Source organism: Orussus abietinus, unplaced genomic scaffold (genome assembly GCF_000612105.2).
Source record: "Orussus abietinus isolate OABI.00-Male unplaced genomic scaffold, Oabi_2.0 scaffold7, whole genome shotgun sequence".
In the NCBI taxonomy this organism is placed as follows: Eukaryota; Metazoa; Arthropoda; class Insecta; order Hymenoptera; family Orussidae; genus Orussus; species Orussus abietinus.
The window spans coordinates 546,872-572,413 of NW_019394453.1; positions in this window are offsets into that span (position 1 = coordinate 546,872).

The following is a 25,542-nucleotide window of genomic DNA, read 5'->3' on the forward strand; positions in this document are numbered from 1 at the left end:
CTCCGGCAGTAAAAGAGACGCTTTCTGGGTATTTTACTTCCCTCCCTGTTTCTTTTCCTTTTTTACGGTGTTTCGTATTGACGGGCGGGTGTTTATTGGCGGGGTAATTAGCCGTATTCGCGCATCACCCCATCACACTGTACATGGTCGTTCGTGCGGATTCAATTTCTGGGAAGAGGATGATGACTTCATCGCGTCGCTTAACTTGTGACGTTCTTTTCTGCGGGATTCTGTTATCAAATAGTACCCGCTTCTGAAAGATCAATTTTGCTTTTTAATCGATCACTGTTTCATTTCGATACTCTCCAGCATCTTTGCTGTAACTTCGTCGTCCGTTCCTCCGATCATTTTTCCTTTGTGCGTGTATGTCAAAAGTAACTCGGTGGCATCGCGATCGCTGCCCTCAAACTTGCAATCGGTTCAACCTACCTATTAATCATATCTTACCAAAATCTATCGATCTCCGGATTTACCTTCCCTCAGATTTACTCCACCCCCGCAGAAATCCACACAGCATCCTGTTAGCGACGGCGGCTTTCTAGTATATTATATCATGAGCGACCACGCGTAATTCGACATCTCACTCCTCGATTCCACCCCAGGACATTGCCGCCAACCTAACCTATCCCAGCAACGCAAACGTCTCGTCGAAAGTTCTCATCCTCGTCATCGGCCCACCATTCATTGCGCCACCGCATCGCCCGTGGCCTACCCCAACGCATTAACCCGCTCCCAAGGATCATTAACTCTGAAACAAGAGCAGCCTCCGGGTCCACGGTAGCATCGGAGGCGCGCGATGGGTGCCTCATCACGTGCACCAGCGGCCGCGAGATCCCCGATCGGGCCCAGTGGGCTCGGTTCCTCCCACGGAAGGCGCCTTCCTGATCAGGCCCAGCGCCTCCCTCGTCAGACCCAGAGCTTTTCAATCTAGCGATCTCCCAGGGGCCCGGCGTAACCGGCGGCTGTTTCAGTCCAGGCCGTTCTTTCCCAGGGCACAATAACGTCTCGTTACGTCTCCATAGAGGCCTCGGCGCATGCGCGGCGTATCGGGCCCTGCGAGGCCCACGTTACGGCGGGCCTTAAGCGCTCGCGCCGGGGCACACAGCCGCCGCTCTTACGGGCATAAAGTACACGCACTGGGCCTTGTGTGCGTGTACTTAGCATAAGTCTCGCACCCGAGGCACTCTCTCATCGTATTTCATGCCGGCTATGCTTATGCACGCCTCGGCTCGCCGCATAACCGCGCCACGCACCTCCCCCGTCACTCGGGGCCCAAGGCCCCGAACGATGCGCACTCGCGCATGCGCCGACCGACCGCCCGAGCGATGCGTGTCAGCCGGAAAAAGGACCCATCCGCTCATTTGTAACTTATCGTCCGAGTGACTTATTGCTTAATGCGCCCTCCGCGAGCCGGCGCGTAATAACCTAAATTAAGTCTGCGTCCTTCTTGCGTATTTCACGAGCTTACCCGAGTGCGGACGACGCTATCGACAGAGGGCCCGATTGGCGGTGACGGGCCCAACAAAAGGCCCATTCCCAGAAACCGCAACCACGGGCCCGCTTTATGGGGATGACCCTGGACCACCACCCGGGACTGTAACGATAAACCGCGAATTGGATATCGATGAGATATGGGTCGATTGGGGATTTTTCATTTTTTTTACATATTCTTCAGAACTCTTGGAGATTTTCGGGGGCTTTTGTTGGGCCTTAAATGGGGTTGAGATAGTGTAAAAGAAAGGTAATAGAACTTCTATATAGTTTATGGTAAGATACTGAGAGTGAAATGGGACTAAAAAAGGTATTAGGTTACTTGGGTTCAAAGTGAGGTTAAAATTTCGACTCGGGTGGAGAGTTCGAGTTCAAGGGGCAATGGTTGCGCCGCCTCGTATTTGTTGGTTGTGTTTATTGGTTGTACCGGGAAACTTTATGGGGAATGGATGCTACCGGTAGTCGTTGTAATCACAATTATTATGAATTACGAGGATTGCATTAATCGCGGGCAAACGGGGGATTTCCATAGAGGAACAAAGGACCGTTCTCGTGCGAATCGGCGCTCCTTCGGGAGGTACCATTTGTTTCGCTCACGCCATTTTATGGGTAAAAAGGTTATTACTCGCGCCACGCGCGCCCACGCCAGTGCCTTATCACGTGGTACCTTTAATGGATGCCCCGCTAGGGAGCATCCTAACCAAGAAACGACCGGTCTCGTCGAAGAGCGAGGCGGAAATGAAATATAGGATGAGCCGGTACGGACTTAATTTAGGTTATTACGGAACCACATTCGTGTAAAACCACGGGGAACGATAAGTCACCTTCAAGGATGAGTGGCGAACGATCCATTACTAAATGCGCCGTTCAGATTACGACTTTCCGAAGCGTCCCTCGAGATGGCGCCTGCGGAGCCGCCTTCTAGATGGAAATGACTCCCTCTAATGCACGCTCAAGCGAATCGCACTAAAACATTCTATGTTTTATCACTCGAGCTAGAGAATCTCGTAAAATCGAGGTAAGTGCTCGAGTCGATGAAGCTGGTTCCTGGTTATTGACTAAGAACTCATTCGGGACACCATCCTCGGGGTTGGAACCATTTTGCAACAGAACTTTGGCCTCTGGACAGGTAAGGAATTTGGTCCGAAGAGGCCCGAAGGACGCCGATGGGACCTAGGTGTGGTCATTGACGGACAGGTGCTCACCAGCCTTAAATTTAACCTGACGTGACGCGAGATGGAGCTCGAGATCCTTTATGCCGCGAACCCACTTACGTTGGTCGACGGGAATAACACCAAGAAGATGGTATCTCGGGTTTGTCGAGGCCGCGCTCGTTATGACAGCCCCTGAAAAAAACGCCGATAAACCAGCTCGTGCTGAAGAGCTTCCCGAAGTTCGCCAACAACCCCGAACGTTGCTTCTCTCTGACACGGAAAAAAAAAAATGTTATGCCTGAAAGTTAAGCAGCTCCCGAAATTCCTCGGCAACCCTGATCACTGCTCCTCCCTAACATGGAAAAAAGTTACAGTTAAGAGTTAAGCGTCATTTTCAACGTTCATCGACGACCAACTCCTGTTTTTCATTCCACTGAGAAAGATACGCCTAGAAGACAACCTAGTCCCTTGTCTTGTGATCGGGATCACTGATTCGACATGCAATTCCACGTACAATAAGCTCGTTATAGAGATAAATAGCTCAGAATGTTCCACAAAACGAGTTTCAATATGACGTTTAAGAGCCACCGATGCATCCCTATGGGACCAACTCCCCTATACAGTTTTTCAAAATGCATCGACAACCCTGAACAACGCTTCTTCAAACATAAAAAAATGTTACACCTAGAAGTTAAGTCACTTCCAAAGGTTACCAACAACTCCGGTCTTCTAACACGAGGAAAGAAGTCACGGCTAGAAAGGAATCTGGTCCCTTGTCTTCCGATCGGTATCACTGATTCGACATGCAATTCCACGTACAATAAGCTCGTTATAGAGATAAATAGCCCAGAATGTTCCACAAAACGAGTTTCAATATGATGTTTAAGAGCCATCGATGCATGCCGTTGAGACCGACTCGCTAGAACGAGCTTTTCGAAGTTCAGCAGCGACCCTGAGCGTTCCCTAATAAGGATAGTCGCACCTGGAGCCTCGATTGTATCCTCCTAATCGGTACCCCGATTCGACATGCTATTCCACGTCCAGTGGAGTCATTATAGAGATCAGTAGCTCGGAATGTTTCGGAAAACGAGTTCCAAGGTGGCGTCCGAGAGTTATCGATACGCCGCGCTTTGGAGTACTCGATGACGAAGCGACTCTCGAGGGATCATTAAATCGGCTACCAAGTCGAAAGCCTCGAAGGAGGCGAGCTTGGGCGGGACGAATGAGACGGAAAGGGAGACGGAAAGAGATGGGAAATCTGGAGAAGGCTCGAAGATGACGAGAAGATTGAACAAAGTCGAGCCCGTCGCCCTTCGTCCGAGTTGTTGGACGACGAGGTTGGACTTCGTTGCCTCGGAGGCACCGCATAAATCCCCACGGACAGACAGCATGTTCAACTAATTACAGTTCCCTGATTACCGGTGCGCACCGCGCCAGCTAATAAAGGATAAAAAGGAAATTAATAAACGTTAATATCGCTGGCCGATCTCCCCCGCAGCGACAAAAAGTGTTTATTAATTTATCGGGCGGATCCCGGCCCCGAAAGTCGGCCCAAAAGATAGCCGACCGCGCGGCGATGGTCCGAGTTAAAAGTCGATCGTTGACGATAATCTATGGATCTCGAATCGATATATGATGTACGGGGAAGATCGATCACAAGTAAGGATCATTTTGCGGGGTTCGGCACTTCCGGAAAGTGCATACAGCGAGGTGAGGAGAACGCCAAAGTGCCCAGGTGGACTTCCGCGTGGGCATATCCGAGACAGCGTGAGAAAAATAAAACATAACCTAATGGACGATCCCTGAAAGGAAGATGGGTAGATAGACGACGCGTTGGAAGCGCCGGAGGCTCCGAGAGACGCCTACCGATGATTAAAGTGACTCTCCCGGAGTGGATTATAATTTTCACCGATCCAGGTTATCCGACGAGAAGACATCCGCTGGAATCGGGCATCTGGGAAGCGAGGTTAGGAGAGCAGGGAAGAACGCGATGAAACTTCCGCGTGGGCATCCGAGATTGAAGGCGATAAACGAAACTTAAACCCATGGGCCGAAGTGATACACCCGGGGACCGGGAAGAAGGAGGTTCGGTAGTCGGATAGGAAATGTATCGATGATCGGGATGACTCTTCCCGCCGAATTTATTATTACGGCCTTACGGGGCGAATGGTTCACTCGCAAGCAACGACCCGCACGAATCGGCGGCCCGATACGTGCCACACGGAGAGGTTTGGAGTGTGGAGAAGTGACCAGGTGGGACTTCCGCGTGGGCACCCAAGATGGCGGAGCCGTGCAGAGGCGTGCCCGCCGCACTCGCGCCACCGCCGCGAGATTTATTCGCGGCGCTAGAATCAACTAGAGGCGGCCTTAATGAACTGTGGCGAAACCGGATGGCGCGAGGGGGCGTCCTCGCGAACGATTAAACGCGTCTTTTAAAGGCCGCGGACCGATCTCGTGCTCCGCCGACCGGGCGTCTTTCGAGGTTAGGTCTCCCCGGACGGGTAGTTAGCGGCAATTATTGCCGTGCCGATACTCGAACCGACGGCGGGGAATCGGATCGGCACGACGTCCTCGGCAGACCGGCATTCGAACCGTGCTCTGGATCCCGCTCGGAGAACGACCGGCACGACTCGATGCATCCACCTAAAGAGAACGGCCTCGTCGTGCTCTTGGCCCGACAAAAGGGCGCATTCATAAGAACCTAATTGCTCGGTGAAGTGGCGATCTACGGCGCGCGAACTCTCGCTTTCTCCCGAGGACTCGTTCTTGGCGCGGCGCCCTGGAGCGCCGCCATCTTGGAGAACGCGCTAATGGACGACGCTGTCGCCTCCTTCCAATTAAACCTCCCCTACTAAAAACACCCCGGTTTAAAAAGCAGTCATCGTTTCAACATATACCCGACGCTATTTTTAATTAGTTTCTTGAGGTATAGTCACGATTTCACCTTACTTTTATTAAATAATTTCTGAAAATGATCCTTAAAGGCCCCTGTCGCGTGTCTTCCCATTCTCACGTGGGATGGCAAATTGAAGGACCGAGTTCCACTATTTCAAATTAATTTATTTACATACCGTGTCAACTTCTTGTTACAATTTGCTGAAATAATTCGTCAAAAGGATCATTGGAGGCCTCTGTCGCGTGTCTTCCCATTCCCACGTGGGATGGCAAATTGGAGGGCCGAGTTCCCGGAACGAAGACCGGCACTCGGCCGAGGCAATAACGAGCGGAGGAGTCGAGGCCGCTTTTCCGCCATCACTCTTGCGGAGTGCCGTCCGCGGCGGAGAGCCTCCCACTGCGGAAACAAAATCAATCGATCAGCCGCGCCGCGGAATCATCGTAAATCGGTGCGGAGCGACGTCCCGACGTGGTCAAACATCGGGGCATTGTCGGGCGCCGGTTGCCGGCATAAAAATGTCAGTCCCCTCGCGCCGTATAAGCGAACCTGTAAAAACGTCTGCCAAGGCGATTCGTCAGGGGAGAATTACGGGCCAAGGGGAAGGCCGCCGAACTGGCGGAATTCCTTCTAGACTTTTGCTCCTAAGGGCAGTCCTCCTGACCCGGTTCTCACGTGGTCGTTCACCACCATTTTATCAACGTTTCACTGGTATAAAATATTGCTCTTCAAAAATTCAAATTTATCCCCGTCGTCCCGATATTCAAATTAAACTAGATGATCGTTCTACACCTGACCGGATGTCAAGTTTTCAAGATTAAGCGGAAGAAGGTTAAGGCCAGCTGTTATTCTCAGGAGTAGCAATATTGTAACCTTTTTATTACGCTAAATGATAGGCTTTGTTCCTCCCAGATTTTACATTCTTCTAGACATGCATCGATAGATGAATCATCGTAAATCATTTTTATCAATGGTCATTGACTCTTGAAGTATGAATCGGTACGAGGTATTCCCGATGAGCTGCTTCCACCGCCCTGCTGGCCTGGTTCCCACGTGGTCGCGCGCCGCTTTACATGAGGTTACCTACCGCCGATAAGACGGGGATTCGCCTTGCAGAGCCGGCCCCGCAGCCACCCTCGAACCCTTTGGTACACGCGCGTAAATCATCCGGCCCGGCTCAGAGGCTCTCCGGCTTAGCGCGAAATTTACGGCCACGTGCGAGCACGCGCACTCGCCGATATCCCGGAATGCAGTATCAACCACGAGGAACCGAGTTACGCCCAATAGGACTTCCGATAACCTGAGTTCAAATAACGCGAAAATTCCGTCATCAGCACCTTGTTTCCACATTCAAACACATTTCTAAAAGGCCATTAAGATTCCTTGCAATAAAATCTAAAATTCTAAAATCTATGAAAGTTGCGTTTCCTGTTAAGGGGATGTGAAAGTGGCATCCGAGGAGTCAATCGTTCATGGGACTTTTCTCCGAACTATGTGTATCGAATCGTTTCAAACTTTTCAACGTGAATATGGAGGCTATAAGGAAGGTCCTGACGCCCGTGAAACTTCATTTTTTATAAGGAATTTAAAAAATGTCTATAAACAAATTTAAAATGAAATCAAAGTTTCATCGGTGTCTAAACCTTGCTTATATGCTCCATATTCACGTTGCAAAGTTTGAAGCGTTTCGGTAAGTCCAATTCAAAGAAAAGTTTTATAAGCTCTTTGACGCCACTTTCGCGTCAACTTAGCCAAAAATATGAAATAGTTCGTATTGACCGGCAAACAATTATCCAGCCCCGTAGAAGAGTATAAAGGACTAATAGAAATACTCCTCTCGGTGAAAAACCGCTTACTCGTCGTGCAGCGAAGGGTATAGCTCCGATGCAGCACGCTGAGCCGCTGAATGCCGAAGCACGCAACTAAGGGCCCATTCCCGCGCTTAATACCAGGATACCAATTAATATCGGGTACCACGGGTAACAATATATTACCCACCCCGCCTCGGGAACCTCGACAAAAGGCCTGTGAAAGAGACTCGTAACCTCGTGTGGGCGTCTCCGGGATGGAGGGGAAAAAAAAGGTTGTAAATTTTGCCGGATACCCAAAGAACCCACCTAGATCGCGGATGCGCCCCGAGATGTGTACCGACGTCGGTGGCGGTGGCGAAGGAGGCTTCCCGGCTTCTCGTCGATTGCTTCTTTTTATGCCGGGGAGCCTCCTTTGTCATCCTCGGCCGCTTCCGCGACTCGCGGGACGTCGAATCGCGAGCCGGCCGCAGAACAAACATGGGCTGGGCGGGTATCGCGGTGTGCGCTACCCATTACCGGCACCCACGCATCTCGGCCCAGCATCCGAGACCAACTCCGAGGATTTCCGTGCATCTCGACGCAGCACGCGACGGAGCCCCTCCAGCTAACTCTTGACTAACCTCGGCGAAGCTGCGTGCGAGGCCCTCGCTCTGGAGAACGGTCTTGCCCCTGGGCGAGATGGACCTCTGTGGACGGGGCGAAAGCGAATACGAGGGATTTTAATGTGCCTGCATTTTATGCCTCTGGTCAATCCTTGGAAAAATGTGCGCAATCCCGTTTAAACTTTCTTTTTGCACTTGGATGGAAGACCATATTTTGATTAATTTGTATTTTTCGCCCTATGTTGCAGAATGGCCTTGCGCATTGATGCCCAATACCATACGCACTATTTTAATGTGCCTGCATTATTTGTACATGGTCAGTTTTTGAAAGATTTACGCAGTCTCTTTTAAACTTTGGCTCAAACTACTCGCGTTGATTTAACCTATTTTCCATCTCCAACCCCCAAGCCGATCTCGGAAATGCATCTACCTTCCCTTATAAATTAGGTCGCAGTTTCTCCCGGGAGTTCGAATTAATTTACACCGCTGGGAGGAAACAATTGCAGACGGCGTGCGTCCCACTCGCGATCGTGCGTTTCCTCCGCGTCTTCTGCATCTCCTTTTCCGTGATTCCGTCGTTCCGCGGGATTATTTACGGTGCACTCGTCCACGGTGGCGCGTCCTAGCGTACGGATGCAAATTCCCATCTGATAATGCATGCACGGCTCTATTACGCCGTGGATATCTCGACTCGTACCTCATTTTTCAGTCCGGCACGGTTTCCAGCCCGCGGAGATCGCATAATTGGCTCGCGGAAATTATCTGATTCGAGCCCACGCCCGATTCGCGTCGACCGCCCGAAGAGGAGCAGCCGGTAAGGTGGCGACCTACCTTGCCGGGCTTCCGAGCGCCGACTTCGGAGCTACTGGTCGCCGACTTCAGAATTACCGAGTGCTGCCTTCGAAAGTATCGAATTCCGACTTCATAGCTATCAAACATCGACTTCGTAGCTACCAAACGCCGATTTCATAGCTACCAAACGGCGATTTCATAGCTACCAAACCTCGACTTCATAGGTATCGAACGCCGATTTCAGAGCTACCAAACGTCGACTTCATAGCTATCGAACGTCGATTTCATATCTACTGAACGACGACTTTGGAGCTTTCGAAAGCTGACTTCAGCAATATTGAACGACGACTTCAAAGCCACCGCTGACTTACATCAGAGCTCCCGACCGCCAGCTTCTCAGCTACCGGATAATCGGGAGCGGCGCGACGCTCTTCCGCAAGTAGGGACGCGTGGAGTCGTTTAACCGCTCCCAAATTTATTGACCCTCCGTGTATCGGGACTCTCCTGGCTTGCGTAAAAACTCGTTATCGCCCCACGCTAAAGTGTAAGCCGTGTTTTAGCGACTTTTAACGACTCCTGATGACTCCTTCGACCGCGCCGCTACCTACTCGAGCCCCTGGAAAAGTACGAACCATCGGCACAGAAAATATGTATTTAAGCCACTGAGTAAAAGTGTCTTGGCCAAAATTCTTGAGAATCTTTTAGCAACCTCTTCTGATTCAATTTTCAATGTAAAGTCTTCGGGAGATAGGAAGAATTGCTGAATTTTTATTTAGGAAAGGGAGACCGCGCGGGGATGACTTCTTCTAGGGCCGCAAGATGGCGGCGTGAGATGTGTACATATGCGCGCGTATTTTAGAGGTGTATGAGCAGCGTTTTAATGGGATCTATTTCGCAACCCGGTAACCTTGGGGTCTTCGAGAGATCTGATTACGAGTCACTAGATATGTCGTATCCAAACGACCGGGATCTCTTCGGCATCTCCTCGAAGGAGTCTTCCTCTCGCCAAAGATCGGATGTCCCGTTGCTCCTCGAAAATGAAGACGTTCGGCCCGGAGTAAAGCATCGCGTAAATTGTCAAGGAACGCGAGATACGATCGCGGTCGCCCGTAATTTCCCTGGGCACTCCGGGATCCATTTGCCTTCGCAAGATTCCCCCCATACCGCGCCTGAAAGAGGGTATCAGAGACAAGGGTCGCTAAACAGCATAATAGGAAACCACCTTTCGAGTTTATTACTCACAAATTCCAAAGGAACACCTTCCTTCCAACGAACAATACCTCCCTCAACTCTGAAAAATCATCACTGATCAAAAGAAAAATATTTAAAAATTGTTGCGCACGTTGAACTCACTTGCGCAAGAGAGATCCTCCCCTCTTTCTTAGGAGTGACACTGCTCTTCAAAGAGATATAATAATTCTTACAGAGCCCTAAAAAATTACCCTCTGCAATCCAAAGATCTCTTTCGATGAGTAATACACCTTTGGTGTTCTTTTTTATTCTTCATGAAAATCATCTGAACAAAAAATTAAGTAATGGATCCACGCATCGAACTCACCTGCACAAGAGGTGTTCCTCCGCTCCCTCCTGGAAGTGGAATACTGTCCTCGGAAGAGATCCAATAATTCTTCCAGCATCCTAAAAATCGCCTTGCGCAATCCAGGCATCTCTTTAGGTGACTCTTACACCTTAGATGGTACCTTTTTATTTTTTTTAGAAGCTTTCAGTCAGGAATTTTAAGAAGAGCAAGGGTAAAGGTCTCTGGTACGAGCGGCGGATCCCGTAATGAGGGTCTGGAAAGCGGGAAACTGTTAAACGATACACACTTGAGACCCGGATGGCAGAAGATGGCCATTGAGCCGGAATCCATTAAATATGTAAAGTGCCGTTCATATCTGTACGGCCGCGGATAAATGGACGCGTCTCTATCTCGCTCGCGCCTCGTGGGTGGAGAAAGGGAGAGAGGACTCGAAGAAGGAGCGGGCCCTGAAAAGAAATTTCCTAATACCATGTGGAGCTCGTGCTGGATTCGCGTCGACGGACGATGCGCCGTAACTCCGTCGAACTTTTACGAGTCGATGCCTTCTCGCCCGTTCTTTTCGAGCCCTTATTCGGCCCGCCATATCGGGAGGATGCCCTCTCGATATCCTGCTTATCCCTTGACAACTGGAAACGTAACTTATCCGGCGATAACCCGAGGAGCGATATAAAATAACGAGGAACCAACGGAGGAAAGAAAGAAAAATATTCAGTGCTCTGCACGTGGGCCTCTTCATGATCAGGATGCTGGGTGGAGAGAACGTTTAAATTGCTCTTCTTACTCAGTGTAGAAAAGTTCTATTTTTATAAAAATCACGAGAACTCAGGATACCGATGAACGTGGGGACGGAAAGTCTCCTTCTGCGGCAACACCCTCTTCAACGCGTACTTTATTCCACGTTCTTTCGGAAATATAGGATGTCAACATCTTCACATTATTAACAAGAAGCGTAACTTATTTAGAGATAACGTAAAATGAGTGACACAAGATCGTAAAAAGAGAAAAGACAAAAATTCGGGACCCTACACGTGGGGCTCTTCAAGTTCGGGATACTCCGGGAATGGAACTCTTCCATTGCTTCATTTTATTTCTTACTCCATATAGGGAAGTTCAATTTCGACATAAAATCTGAAAAATAAAGACATCGATAAACGAGGTGACGAAAAGTCCCTTTCCGAAGTAACACCCTCGATTCTTCGCCCTCTTCCGCACGCACCTCATTACGCGTCCTTCTGCAAACGTGCGAGGTCGGCGCGCTTCCACTTTATTAACCGGAACTATAAACATTATCTCTCCAAATCTATAAATACCGGCTCATCGACATTACGGCCGGCCCTAATTCTTCTTATTGTTGTCAGAGACATATCCATAAATATGTCACGTAAACGGCACGCCGGAGGTGCCGTACAGGCTCCAAGGCCGCGTTCTCCAGACCGCGCGGCCCTCGGGGTGGTTTTCTAGAAGAACACGTCGCTTTGGAAATTAATATACCACGGAGTGCGATCATTAGCCGACACTGGGAATATATTCACGGTCTTTAATATCACTTTTCGCCAACCGATCGTCGCGGGGGCGACCTTTGGAAAATCTAGCCGAGCGACCATCTCGGTCCTGGCACGCTCCGAGGGCGTCATTACGTGCGAACGACATCCCACTTAAGTGGCCCATTTATATCCCGAAGAGCGGAGTACCGAGCACGTAGGAATTTATAAGCTATAATATTGCTACCACGGTAGTAAACCGTAGCAGTATATCAGCCGGCGAAAATGATCGCCGCTCCGGAGGGAGGAGGAGGACGTGCATATTGCCGCATTTTATTGCCGCCGACGCCCCGTGCCCCATACTTATATGGAGCAACGTCGACTAGTTCGTAACTTCATCCAGAAGGCGTCGAGGGCAGCTTTCGTTGGCTCTCTTCGGGAATGGATGGCCGAGAAGACGCCGAAGAAGCGGCCCTCCTGGTCCGACTCCTCCGCGACCTCACAGGCCGACCGGGGATACAGCATCCTTCTGGAGCACGCTCATCTCGGCATCCGTTTCTTTTAGTCCAATTTTTTTATCACCTTCACTTTTCCAAGAGAAATACTGAAAACTTATCCACAATCATTATATTCCATTAAAGCAAGGAAAAGGAATTTTTAAGTAATTAGAAATCGTCACTCTTGACGTCACTGCTAAACTGAGGTATTCAAATTTCAATAAAACATTCATCCAGATCGAGCTCGCGTCATCATCCATTTTTTCAAGTTTTTTATCGCCCCAACTTCTCCCCGAGGAACCCTAGAAAATAACCCCAACTATCACGTTTCGGTAAAACAGGAAGAGGAAATAATCAAATGATTAAACATTCACATACGTAACGTCACTGCTTGATTGCGCTATTAAAATATTAAAATGTCGGTCGGCTCCAGGAACAAAGATGATCGTTATGATCGTCGATTAATAGGACAAAAGAAATGGGGAAAAAAAATATTTAAGTGCAGAAGAATTGTTGAATTAATTGAGGAGGCGCCGAATTGGGTCCATTGCGGCGTGGCGCAAAGGGAAGGGGGAAAGCTTGAAGGAAAAGGAAGAAGAGGAAGAAAAGGAACAAGAGGGACCCGAGTTATCCTTAAGGCGGTATAAGGCGACGTACACACGCAACGCGTGGGCGCGCCACGCGACCGAACGGGTTCGCCTCTCCCGTTCCCCCGGGAACCTCGACGGAGCCCGTTTGCGAAGCTTAAGGCGGTGCAAGCATGACGCCGTGGAAGCTGGAACCAACGACCAACGCACGGCTCTTGAATATTCAACACTCCATCGCGATATGTCCGGAAAGTCGAGGTGCCCCGAGGACGGAGAGGAGGCCGAAGAGGACCACGAAGAGGACCGTGAAGAACGCCCCGAAGAGCAGGGGAACGGACGAAATTGTATCAACTAAACCAATGAAACTTCCCCGAGTCTCCGCGACATCGAGGATGCTATCAAATGGGTGCGATCCTACGATAAGAATTTTTAAATTCATTTTTATATTCAAGTTCATAGAGATTCGATAAGGAAGAATACTTAACATCTAAAGATCTTCAGGTGGCGGCTTTTTACATTTTAAGGACGCAGCAACCCTTGTTTGGATTGGTCACGATAGTCCATATCCTAATTCCAGGTTCCTCGGATGCGATAAAGGAGTGATAAGGGCCCCACCTCGGCAAAGGGCCGACTTCGGTGAGTATCATGGAACCCAACACCTGACACCTAGCAGCTTTTCCACTTAATTTTTATATCTGGAGGATTAATGAGAGGTATTAACGAGGACTCGTCGCCGCCCTTTGAGGACCGCTCGGGAGCCGTCCAGGTTTCGACTCGCCTTTCGACCCCGACGACCCTCCTGGAGGGTCCAGGAACGACGAATCAAGGTGGAGGCCCGCCTTCTATCGGGAAGGTAAAACCGAGATAGGGCGACGCACCTACGGAGAGGTCTCCAGGAAGAGGGACGGCGAGGGCTGAGACGGTGTCGGGTGACACCGTTAGCACTTCTACACGGTGTTGAGTTTTAATCGCGGACATTTGTTACGCGCTCCGTCCACCTCCTCTGGAGGCCGTACCGAGGACTCCTTTTAGAGCCGCTCCTGACCGCCCGAGTGGACATCGGCCGAGGCAGTAAACCAGAATGTGAGAACGGCTAATCCCGGAATGGTCCCCCGGGACTGCCGACGATCGTGTTACCCTGGAAACGAGACTTTATCCGCAGGTGTGTCGATACCTGGGGTCTTCCGGCAGCGCCTCCAACTCTTGCAGCTAAAGCCCGACGCCGCTCCGACCGTTAGATTTTCCCGAACTTTGGGGATTCCTTATCACCACATTTTTCGGATAGAAATCTGAAGCCGCTTTAAACCTACGTGGCCTGAGCAAGACCTCTTTTCATCCTATTTCATTTGTTTAATCTTTCATAATCGTAATTAATCTCAAATTCTCTTAGAATTTGCGCTAGGCGGTTCATTAAAAAGTTCCATTCACTTAATTTGCGCAATCTCGTCAGAATCTGGTCGGCCATCGTTAAAAAAATGAGAAATTTCAAATTCTGTATGAATACCGGTTAGGCACTTAATTGAAAATCTGCATCTACACAATATGCGCAATCTCGTCGAAATCGCCAGTGGGCCATCATCCCAAAAATGAAAAATCTCAAATTCTGTAATACACGTTAGGCACTTCATTGAAAATCTGCATCTACATAATATGCGCAATCTCGTCGGAATCGCCAGTGGGCCATCATCCCAAAAATGATAAATCACAAATTCTGTAATATGCATTAGGCACTTAATTGAAAATCTGCATCTACACAATTCGCGCAATCTCATCGGAATCGCCAGTGGGCCATCATTCCAAAAATGAAAAATCTCAAATTCTGTAATACGCGTTAGGCACTTCATTGAAAATCTGCATCTACACAATTCGCGCAATCTCATCGGAATCGCCAGTGGGTCATCATCCCAAAAATGAAAAATCACAAATTCTGTAATACACGTTAGGCACTTCATTGAAAATCTGCATCTACACAATTCGCGCAATCTCGTCGGAATCGCCAGTGGGCCATCATTCCAAAAATGAAAAATCTCAAATTCTGTAATACGCGTTAGGCACTTCATTGAAAATCTGCATCTACATAATTCGCGCAATCTCGTCGGAATCGGCGGTCGGTCATCGTTAGAAAACACGGTCGGAAAGAGGGAACAGCCCGTAACGCCGTTACGCCGAAGAGCGATGAAATAGAGCGGGAATAAGTTTCACGGTAATCCTCGGGCCGACACCTGGATGTCTCCAGGTATAACTCAAAGTTCCAACAAGACGATCGTCACCCGACGCGAGGAAATTCCTGTCGGGGCAGTCGCGCGGGGACAGGGTCGTTAAACTTAAACCACCGGCACAAAAATACCCCTCGGCTATCGGAGCAAGGGAAAAATCGGGGTAAGATCCTTGCCCTAAAAAATCTCGCCAGTCCGAAATGGAGCGGACGTAAGTCGCGCGGTAATCCGAGGTGCGACGCCCCGAGAGATTCCCGGACATAACTCAAGGTTTCAACGGGACGTCACCGAGCATTGGAAATCCTCGTTCGGAGGCAGTCTTTGTGGTCGACGTGTAAATCGAACACTTAATTCCGTCGAGCTGCGTTAGTCACGCCCGGTCTCGTCGAGCCGACTTAGAAGGGAAAAAGGGGGGACGAAAAAAAGCGGAAAAGAAGCGAAGGGAATTCCTGGCCGCGCGGTGTGGGTGGCGAAACTGGTAGATGAGAAACACAAACACCAGAAACGAGTTGACCGTAAAGACAGGCCACACCGTGGGGTACCCGGACGTAAGAGCGACGCAAGACCGGCCAGTACGTAAATTTTCGTCCGTCTCGATGTGGCCTTTACTCTCGTGCCGAGCGAGAATCATCTTCGGATCATTCGAGAGTCATCCACGAACTGGCTCTTCCTCCAATCGCATTCTTTCCGAACCCCTTTCTCCTACATCGGTAGAAATATTCGTTAAATTCCTACACTTTTCGTGCACAAGGTTGGAGCCAAAGTATTCGTTGCCTTAAAAGTTGGTGAATTTATAAATAAGTTTCTAATTTTATAGTATATTATAATTTAGAGAAATTCTTCAGGAAAATTATTACACTTATGTGCTGAATTTAGAACGTGTTATAAATGTCATTGCGCGAAAATCTTATGAAATCGGTGAACCCTATATGAAGAACACTTTCAGCGAAAATGTAGTAAAGATACAGTGCCTTTTTTAACAGGAGTCTTCTATCTTCTTGCATCCTCTAATCGTACACTTCCACGATAAATATTATAATTTTATAACGCTTGTCGGAGGTTTTATTCGGACATGATGTACTAATTTTGTAACATTTGATTTATACGTCTTTCCAGCCAGCGAGAGTTTGGCAGATTTTTTAGAAAATGTGTGATCCGCAATCATTCCTAAATACATTCTCGATGAAGGATCTTGACAATTTCGAAACTTCTGCAGATAAAGCGTGTTAAACGCGTGGCTTGATTAATTTTCTCAGATTAAACCTTCCAAAAGATAATATTTTACCGCGTACTACGTAGAGAGCCGATACTTTCGTTTATCAATATTTTAATACATTATAAACTACGATTTTAACATTTCCTCTTGATTTTATTCCCTACGGTTTTATTTCAGACGAAGGCTAGCAATCTTGACTGCAAATGAAGGATTCGACCCCCAAGGAAGAGAAAAGAATTCGAATGACGCCGAAAGCCGTCGTCACCCTGGATCCGGTCCGCGGTTCCGGGAAGGGCCCTGTGTGGAAAAACTTATTAATATTCAATCTCGCCGCCACGGGAATATTGAGAACATGGCCCTATCGGGGCCGAGTGTCCCCTCGGCGAGATAACTCTTACGAATTAATTAAGCGGCGATACTTAAGGCATTTTCGAGCGCAGCGCCATCTCTGCCTCGAAGGCGCCACGAAGACTCCCCGGGCTGGGGTTTTGTTTCTTGCAAAACTCGTTAGCGAGTCTCTCTCCCTTCCTAACCTCGCTCCCTCCGATCGTGCTGCAAAAGAGTCAAGAAATATCGGCGAGCCGGCACCGCGCCAATTTATCATGCGTCACTATCGAGACCCTCTATCGATTTGTTCGGCTCGGCTTCCAGTCGAACTCTTCGCTCTGTAAACTTGTAAATAACTCCTTAAGTACCTCCGCCCGTGACGCCGGGAAAAGCGAACTCCACTCCGGCCCGCCTTTTTATCCCCCTTTTTGCTTTTGTTCCCCGATCTCGACTTATCGACTCGAACCGGACGAGTAACGAGCTCGAGATGCGGCACTCTTCCTCGAAATATCGATGCTTTCTTCCGACGACGGTGATGATGATTCCTTCTGCTCGTTTATCCCCGGCCCGAACCTGTTCCACTCCGCTCGTGGACCGGAGAAGTCCCATGTGGGGGAAAAGTGGAGCATCGAGTGTCGATTTTGCTAAGTCTCGATGTTCCTTCGATGCACTCATATCGGAAGGACCAATCAGCCAAGATATACGATGTCCGTAATTCGAAATTCATGCATCTGGGAATTTTTTCATCTCGTACTAACGTGTCAAGGGAAGGAAAGTGGCATATAAAGTGTCCAATTCTGCGAAATCTCGATATTCGTTCGATGCCCTGATATCGGAAGGACCAATCAGCCAAGATATTCGATGTCCGTAATTTGAAATTCGTGGATTTGTTAATTTCTTCATCTCGATCCAATATGTCAGGGAAGGAAAGTGGGATATAATGTGTCCAATTCTGCGAAATCTCGATATTCGTTCGATCCCCTGATATCGGAAGGACCAATCAGCCAAGATATACGTTGTCCGTAATTCGAAATTCATGCATCTGCGAATTTTTTCATCTCGACTAACGTGTCAAGGGAAGGAAAGTGGAATATAAAGTGTCCAATTCTGCGAAATCTCGATATTCGTTCGATGCCCTGATATCGGAAGGACCAATCAGCCAAGATATTCGATGTCCGTAATTCGAAATTCATGGATCTGTGAATTTCTTCATCTCGATCCAACTTGACTGGACCTCTTTATTTATTCCAAGCCCCTCAATTTTACGAATAGCATAAACAGGAAATTCCTTATCAATGGTAATTTTCCCTAATTTGTGTTTTTCCATCTCAATCTAATATACATTATCAAGGGAAGGAATGAATGGCGCATCTGGAGTCAATTTGGCTAATTATAAATCTCTTTATTCGTCCAGTGAACCGCAATTGTAGGAGCAAGTTGATCAGGAAATTCCGTACCTGTGATAACGTTCTGAGATATGCGTTTTTTCATCTTCCTCTGATACGCATTATCAGAGATATGCGCGGATTCCTCGGAGGCTGTGGCTGGCCTGCGCGTACTTTTTCCACTTATCCTTAATTCGGAATGCTTAAGTGTGCCCGAAGAATTCCGAGATAAACGCGTAATCAGATATGCGATCGTTCCCCAATTGGATTAATTAGGCTGGCTCTTGAGGGGATTACGAAGTGGATTTCAGCCGATCTTTAGCTCGCGTGATGAGACGCGCTTCGGAATAACGAAGTACCGCGTACTGCACATTACGTACTATTCGTTGTAACACTTTGTGTTAATATATTGCTCAAGGTCTCTGCAGATGAAGGAAGGACCGACCGGCTTCTCCTTCTTTGGCGACGACCGAAAGGTGCGAATTCCTGCGTATGGGTGTGGCCAATTGCCGCACGCGAGCCTCTAACTATGCTTATCTGCAGATTCGTGATAAAGGACATTTTTGTTCATTTCAGGTTGAATGAAATTGGCAGTAAAAGTCTCGCAAATTGGAATCACTCAATTCGACGATAACATCAACAACGTAATTTACAAGTGAAGCTATTCAAGAGTTTTCGAAATAGAAAGCTCGATAACTAAGGACAACAGGATTACCCAGGACAATTAATAAAAAAGGCTCTTGCAGCCGACCTCGACCATCAAAATCATCCAGTACAAAGTTCATAGCAGTACAATACTCGTCGTTAGCAAGGTAATTTTCATATTCAAGAGCCTTCAAAATAAAAAACTCGAAATCCAAGGACAATAGGGTGCCCAGGACAATTAATAAGAAAGGCTCTTGCAGCCGACCTCGAGCATCAAAATCATCCAGTACAAAGTTCATAGCAGTACAATACTCGTCGTTAGCAAGGTAATTTTCATATTCAAGAGCCTTCAAAATAAAAAACTCGAAATCCAAGGACAATAGGGTGCCCAGGACAATTAATAAGAAAGGATCTCGCAGCCGACCTCGACCATCAAAATCACCCAGTACAAAGTTCAGGGCACTACAATGCTCGTCATCAGCAAAGTAATTTGCAAGTGAAGCTATTCAAGAGCTCTCAGAATAAAGAGCTCGAAATCCAAGGACAGTAGGACTGCCCAGGACGGCTGATAAGAAAAGGACCCGCGGCCGGCCTCGTCCTTTTGCGGATTCGCAACGGTCGGAGGTGCGAATTCTTGTATCTGGGCGTGGCAAATTGCCGCACGCGAGCCTCTAATGATGCGAACAAACGAGCGGCCCGCAAGAATGGCCGAGGGAAAATAAAGGAGCCCATCGGCATCGGGTTCGGCCGAGCGAAGGAACGACCGAGAGAGCAAAACCGAGGACCGCCGCGCGACGAGGACGCACTTACCCAGACCGCGCAGGTGAGAGAGAGAAGCCGCGAGGGGAAAAAATAAGTAATCGCGAGAGAACCCTCGAGGACGCCGAAAGAAAAGGCGGAGTTATTACCCGGGAAGGTGGATGCAAAGGTGGAAATTACCGGAGGTAGATGAGTCGCGGATCGGCAGAAGAGGACCATCCTTTGGAGAGCCATGGAACGACCCCGGGGGTTAAGGTCGGCCGAATCCCGTAGGTCCCATAAAAAAATAATGTAGGGAACCTCCATGATGACCGACCCTTGAAACGCCAAAAAATGTACACAGAAACTTGCCTAAAATATTATGTTGAAAATTATAATTAAATTCCAATAACACAATGCGGTAATTCCAAGGAGCGTCCTTTCTGTAACCCGAAAAAAAAAATGAGCACAATAGAAGTGAAACTTCTATTTTTATTTTCACTTCACTTTAAATATCAATAATTATTCGAGAGAAATGCACTTACACCAAAGAAAACGTTTCGATAAATTGTCTTAGATCCTAACGCACTATGGAGAATAAAAAATAGTAATTAACTGTAAAGAAAATGTTGTAAGTTTCATTTTTCGTCACACTCCCGTTTCTTGACGTTGGAATTCAAATTACCGGGACATAAGAAGTTTCACTTGAAAAATTAAATTCTTTTTTGCTTTAAGAAACCTTTTTAGGAAGTCAAGAGCCCGTGGGAGCGACTTTGGTACGTGGGCAGAATCGGTTCGCAGGAACCGTTCTTCGGCATAAATTTCCGCACGCGTTAATCAGACGGCAAACGACAGGACGAAGTAAGGTAAGCTTTCCTGCCCGGCGATGCTGAAGTGAGATACGTGGGGGGTAATTCTCGTCAGGGGGGATAAAGACCCATCGGTAGCTCCTTGGAGGTAAGAAGGCGAAGGTGGGAACGAAGGACTCAATTGCTCCCTGGGAGCGATCGGATATTGATTAGCGAAGGACGAGCCGCCCGAGGAAAGGATTTCAGATGCTGATCCTCTTTTCTTTCAGGCGCCGCCCTATAAATCGAGGAGGAAAAAATGGAGGAGTAAAATCAGGACCAGGTCCTGCTCCGCCTGGAGGCACCAGGATGAACGACGACCTTGTTCCTCGGTGTGTCGCCGAAGAACAGGACCCTCGACTCGCGAGGTCGCACTCGAATTCCTGGTCCGGCATGTTGCGAACCAGCGAGGAAGGACGAAGGAAAGAAAAAAAGTAAGAAAACCACTTCTGCGGTAGGGCAGTCCCGAGGAAGGGACTTCTCGCCCACGCATTTCGAGATATCCTTACAAGGATCCTTGTCTAATCCCAAGATTCGTCCTTACGGGCCAGATAAAGAAGGACCTCCTTCGCGCCGCCAAGGATTCCTCGGAGCGAGTTTTCAGGATTCGCTTGATCCAATCTCCTTGAAGGATCATTCCCAGGACCCTATCGGGATTCTTACGAGGACCCGCCGCGAGTCCAAAAAAAATGGAAAATTGTCGGAAGCCTTCGATCCGACCAGATCTCTTCTGACGAAGACCCATTATTTATCCTACGAGGGGGGAAAAATGATAAAAAATGAAAAAGTCTAGAAGGCCCAGACAATGCGGTCCAGGAATAAACTCGGGAATTTTTGGGATCTCCACCTTTCGGGACATCCTTGCAAGGATGTTTGTCCGATCCCGAAATTCGTCCTTAACGACTAGCCGAATAAAGAGGACCGCCATCGCGAGGACTCGCATTCCTCCGGGGAATTTTCAGGACCCGATTTTATCTTTCTGAAAAATCATTCCCTGGCGATTTATCCTGCGAGGTTTTATTTTACAAGGATTCGAGGAGCGCAGGCCTGGAGGGCCCGATGCACGAATCTCGCACCAGTTCTTTTGATCCTTGCTCCTTAAATCCTTCTCGGAGGGCGATTTTGACGGAATCGGTCGATGATTTATTCCCGAGGGACGCTTGTCCGGGGGCGAGGATCCTTCCTGATGGAGGCAAAGGAAGCGGTCCTTACGAATTTAAATGGCTGCACCCTCGCGGAACACCCAAGGTGTTCGAGGATAAATCTGCGCCCCGGACAGGCCCCGTGGAATCCGAGCGGTGTGAACGGACCCTTAAGTCGGAACCGGAGCCGCGCCCCTTGTATTAGGCAGATTTATTAAGGCAGTATCGAGATGCTTCTTCGAGTTTGAAACGAGGCTGCATGAATAATCTGCACGGGGGATCTGCCCGGCGCGAATCGGCTTCTCCGCGCTGCTACCGGTCCCTCCTGGAGAACGCGACCTTTAATCTGGTACCAGATGGAACGGTGGTATGGAAAATATAACACGAGAAATGACAAATTAAATGAACAAATTGCATGAAACCAAAAATACATAACTGCAAGAAAGATTCTTCAAGGCCTCGCAGGTTACATCTCTGCCCTCGGAATTAATTGTGAACCATTGGCAATGCTACATTGAAAAAAAAAATGTGCCAAATTGGGAATATAAAATACAAAAATATAGAAGAGGAACGTAAAGGTCCGAGACCTTGATCCTGAAGAACGATGTGCCGACTTCTGGGTATAACTTCGCAGCCAAAAGACCAACTGGCGCCCTGGAGAACATTGTGTCAACGCTACATCTCGACCCTGAAGAGCGATGCACCGACCTCTTCTTGTAGCTTTGCAGCCTATGGACTACTCTGGAAGACGCGGTACCTCGACCCTGAAGACCGATGTCCTGCCTTCTAGTCACACCTAAAGAACCAGCTTCCGTCCTGCAGAACCGTGTCCTTGACACTGGTACCGCGCTAATGCCGCACGCCATGCCGAGTCGACCTTGCGGGCGCAGAAAAATAGGAAGAAGACGGGAATTTACGGCCGCGCAAAGAAACGAGAATAACGAGGACAACCTCCGAGGATTCGGTTAAAGGAGTCTCGGCGATTCCGATCGGAATGCCAGCGGACTGGTCCCGATTTCGTGGGCGGGTTTCTTCGGGAACTGGGACCATCGGCTCGGAGGTTAACGAAGGAGGAGTCCCGTGGGTGTGAACTCGGCTTCCCTGGCGGTGTATCTCGCGATATTCCTCTCTTCAGGGTGAGATAACTCCCTTCGGGGGTTTCGTTGTTTAGACGTCCGCCTCGGGTCGGAGGATATGAGAAAGGGTATGGCTCCTGGAACGATCTTGTCCTACAAGACGTTCCGACGTGTTCCTGGGGATCCCTGGAAGGAACGGGCGCTCGCTTTTGAGTTACAAGGTGGCTGCATCTCGGCTCTATGGACCCACGACTCGTAGACAAGTCCTGGGGTGGAATCGAGACACGACCTACATCCTCTTTGTCCTCGGCTTGCGTCACGCTCCGCGAGTCCTGCTGATATCCTCCTGTGATCGCTCCATCGATATAAACGATCTCGCTCGCAGATACGCCATCTTGGGCCCGGATGAAATAGAGACGAAGATCGCGCGTCGAGATCTCTGATACTACTCTGGAAGAATTGAATTCTATTTTTTTTTTAAGATCTCACGCCGAGTGACGTGTCCTGGAATGTCCTTATTCCACGATTTCTAACCTGTGAACGTTTCTAACGTCAAAAAGTCACATTATATCTGATTAGAACAATTGTCCATTATCCTGTCGATCGTATATAGAGAGAAATCACGTCCTTCCAACTTTTCTTGAAAATTCGACATTATAATATTATAATATTATAATTAATATTACGTGATGAATTCATTGTATCCATCCGTGATAACGAGTTATCTCGGTTCAAGGATCCTACTTTTCCGAGTCTCTACGCCGGAAAGAAATTTCAATGGAATCAGATTTTATCAAAATCAGTCCCGACAGGCGTTTCGAATTCAGAGGTGGAATCGGAGGCGTCAACTATGGTGGGACGAAGGAGGCGTAAATTCGTGGATTTGATCTCTCAATCGCAGAAGTCAAGCCTTCGTCCCTATGTAGTCACAGAGCGGAAAATCTCTTGCCCTCTCAATCGTGAAGTACCTAAACTTCGAGATCCTCTAAAACAAAATTAAAGAAAAAAAAAATTACTTCCTTACTCCAGTACTCCTCATTCCCTACATTCATGATCCAAAGAAATATATACGGGAGACTGAGGTACATTGTAAGAATTTTTATGTTTTCGGTCATATAATCTACTGTAACTGAATTATAAGTATTTAAATAACCGAAATTTTGACTTAATAAACACAATTGGGCTAATTATACCGGGACAAATGACCTATTGTCGCATGTTTAAGTTCGTACTTTTTTAGTTAGATTGCCATTTCTTAGGGTACCTATCTCTGACATATCGTGGTGGTTCAATTTGACCGACGGTACGATATCCCGTACTTTATCTTATATTTATTTAAGATAGCGGGATCAGGGAAAAATTGCCTCCTTCGCAGTCAATCTTCGTCTGCGGATCCATTGATCGCACGGATCGGCGAGATCAAGGGGGCCCATGAGACGGGCCGAGACAAGGTAACATCTGTAGAGCTAGGATCGATACTCGGTACCCTGGGTCCCCAGGTACCCACCAGGTACCCGGGTAGGTGGGTTCCACTCTCGAGGGCTGTCCTCCTGTCGTAAAACCCGGGTATGCGAGGTGATGGGCGATCGTGGGTGTCGGTCCCACGCGTCTAGGTGGGGCCCGCAGCCTCACTTCTCGCCACCCAGTCATTACATATATGGAAGGTACAGTCTTACGAGCGCGCCTTACATCTTGCCGGGTCGAGGTCCTCCGGAGAGATCCTTCCAACGATCGGGAGGTTTCGCTCAATTTTCGAGAATTTCGTGACCCGAAGAAAATATCAGACATAAATTCATAAGGGAAATCATATGAGGTTCGAGATTTTTTAAATTTATTCGTAAAAGAATGTGATCGATCGCCTGGATTTATCGAGGTCCTTGAAGGAGATCTTTCCAATGATCGAGACGTTTCGCTCAATTTTCGAGAATTTTGGGAGTCGAAGAAATATTATACATAAATTCATAGGGGAAATAAAGTCAGCTTGGGAATCTTTTTAATCCATTCGTAAGAGAGTCCATTTGGTCTCCTGGATCTATCGAGGTCCTTGAAGAGATCCTTCCGATGATCAAGACCTTTCGCTCAATTCTCTAGAATTCTTAACCCATAAAAAGATAACAAGAAATCCAACCTGAAGACAAAGATCCTTCCGAAGATCAAAACGCCCCAGTTAACTTCCCTACATTTTCTAACTCCGAAAGATGCTACAGAAGACGCGAAAATAAAGTCACGAGATTAGGAATTTCGCAGGGCTACGGGAATCATCTCGATCGCCCAGGTTCACCTACATGACAAAAAAGATAAGAGGAATCTCGCAGCCTCCGGCGAGAGCATCCGCGAATCTCGCGTTCGCGCCGTTGGCCGAGATAAGTGGCGAAATTTGACGCCGTCGAAAGGCAGGTCCCGAGATCGGCGGAATGACGGGGAGCAATTAAGATGCAAATTGGAGAAGCGAGCAGAGCTCAGCATCCTCGCGCGGTCCAGCGAGTGGAGGATCGCGAGCGATCCGGGGACGTCGAAAGACCGAGATAAACGCGGGAAACGGGGTATTTTTTTTTTCGAGAGAGAGACAATCTTTTCCGCAGCATCCCTAGGATCATCATTTCTGATGAGGTCCTTGACGACCGCAGGGAAAAAGTCGGTTTCCTGCGGGAGTGTACCGCTCGTTCGTAAGCGTATGCAGATTGCCGGGCGGCGGCGTGTCCCCAAACTTCGCGTGCAAGATTATACACTTCGAGACGTGTCCTCGGGGGAAAAAGGAGGCGACTTCTACGAGAGACTCCTCGTGCGAGGTCCGATATTAATAACGCGACATGTGTATCGGGCCCCTCCGGTGGCTGCTCGCTTCCGCGATTCGGAAGGCCGCGCCTTCTCCTTTTTCGGGACCTGACGAGAACGCGTCATGTCGAGAAATCTCCTAAAAGGACCTCGAAGAGACCACGCGTAACGGCTCCTGCACTCAGGGGCATTAATTCGCTGAAAATTGCGTGGCTTCCTGATTTAATGTGGAATCCGAACGGCCAAAATCCAAATACAGCAAGAAAAGAAGGGATGCGTGGCCGCCATTTCGGACGTCAGTAATCAATCGAGCGAATTACACCCCA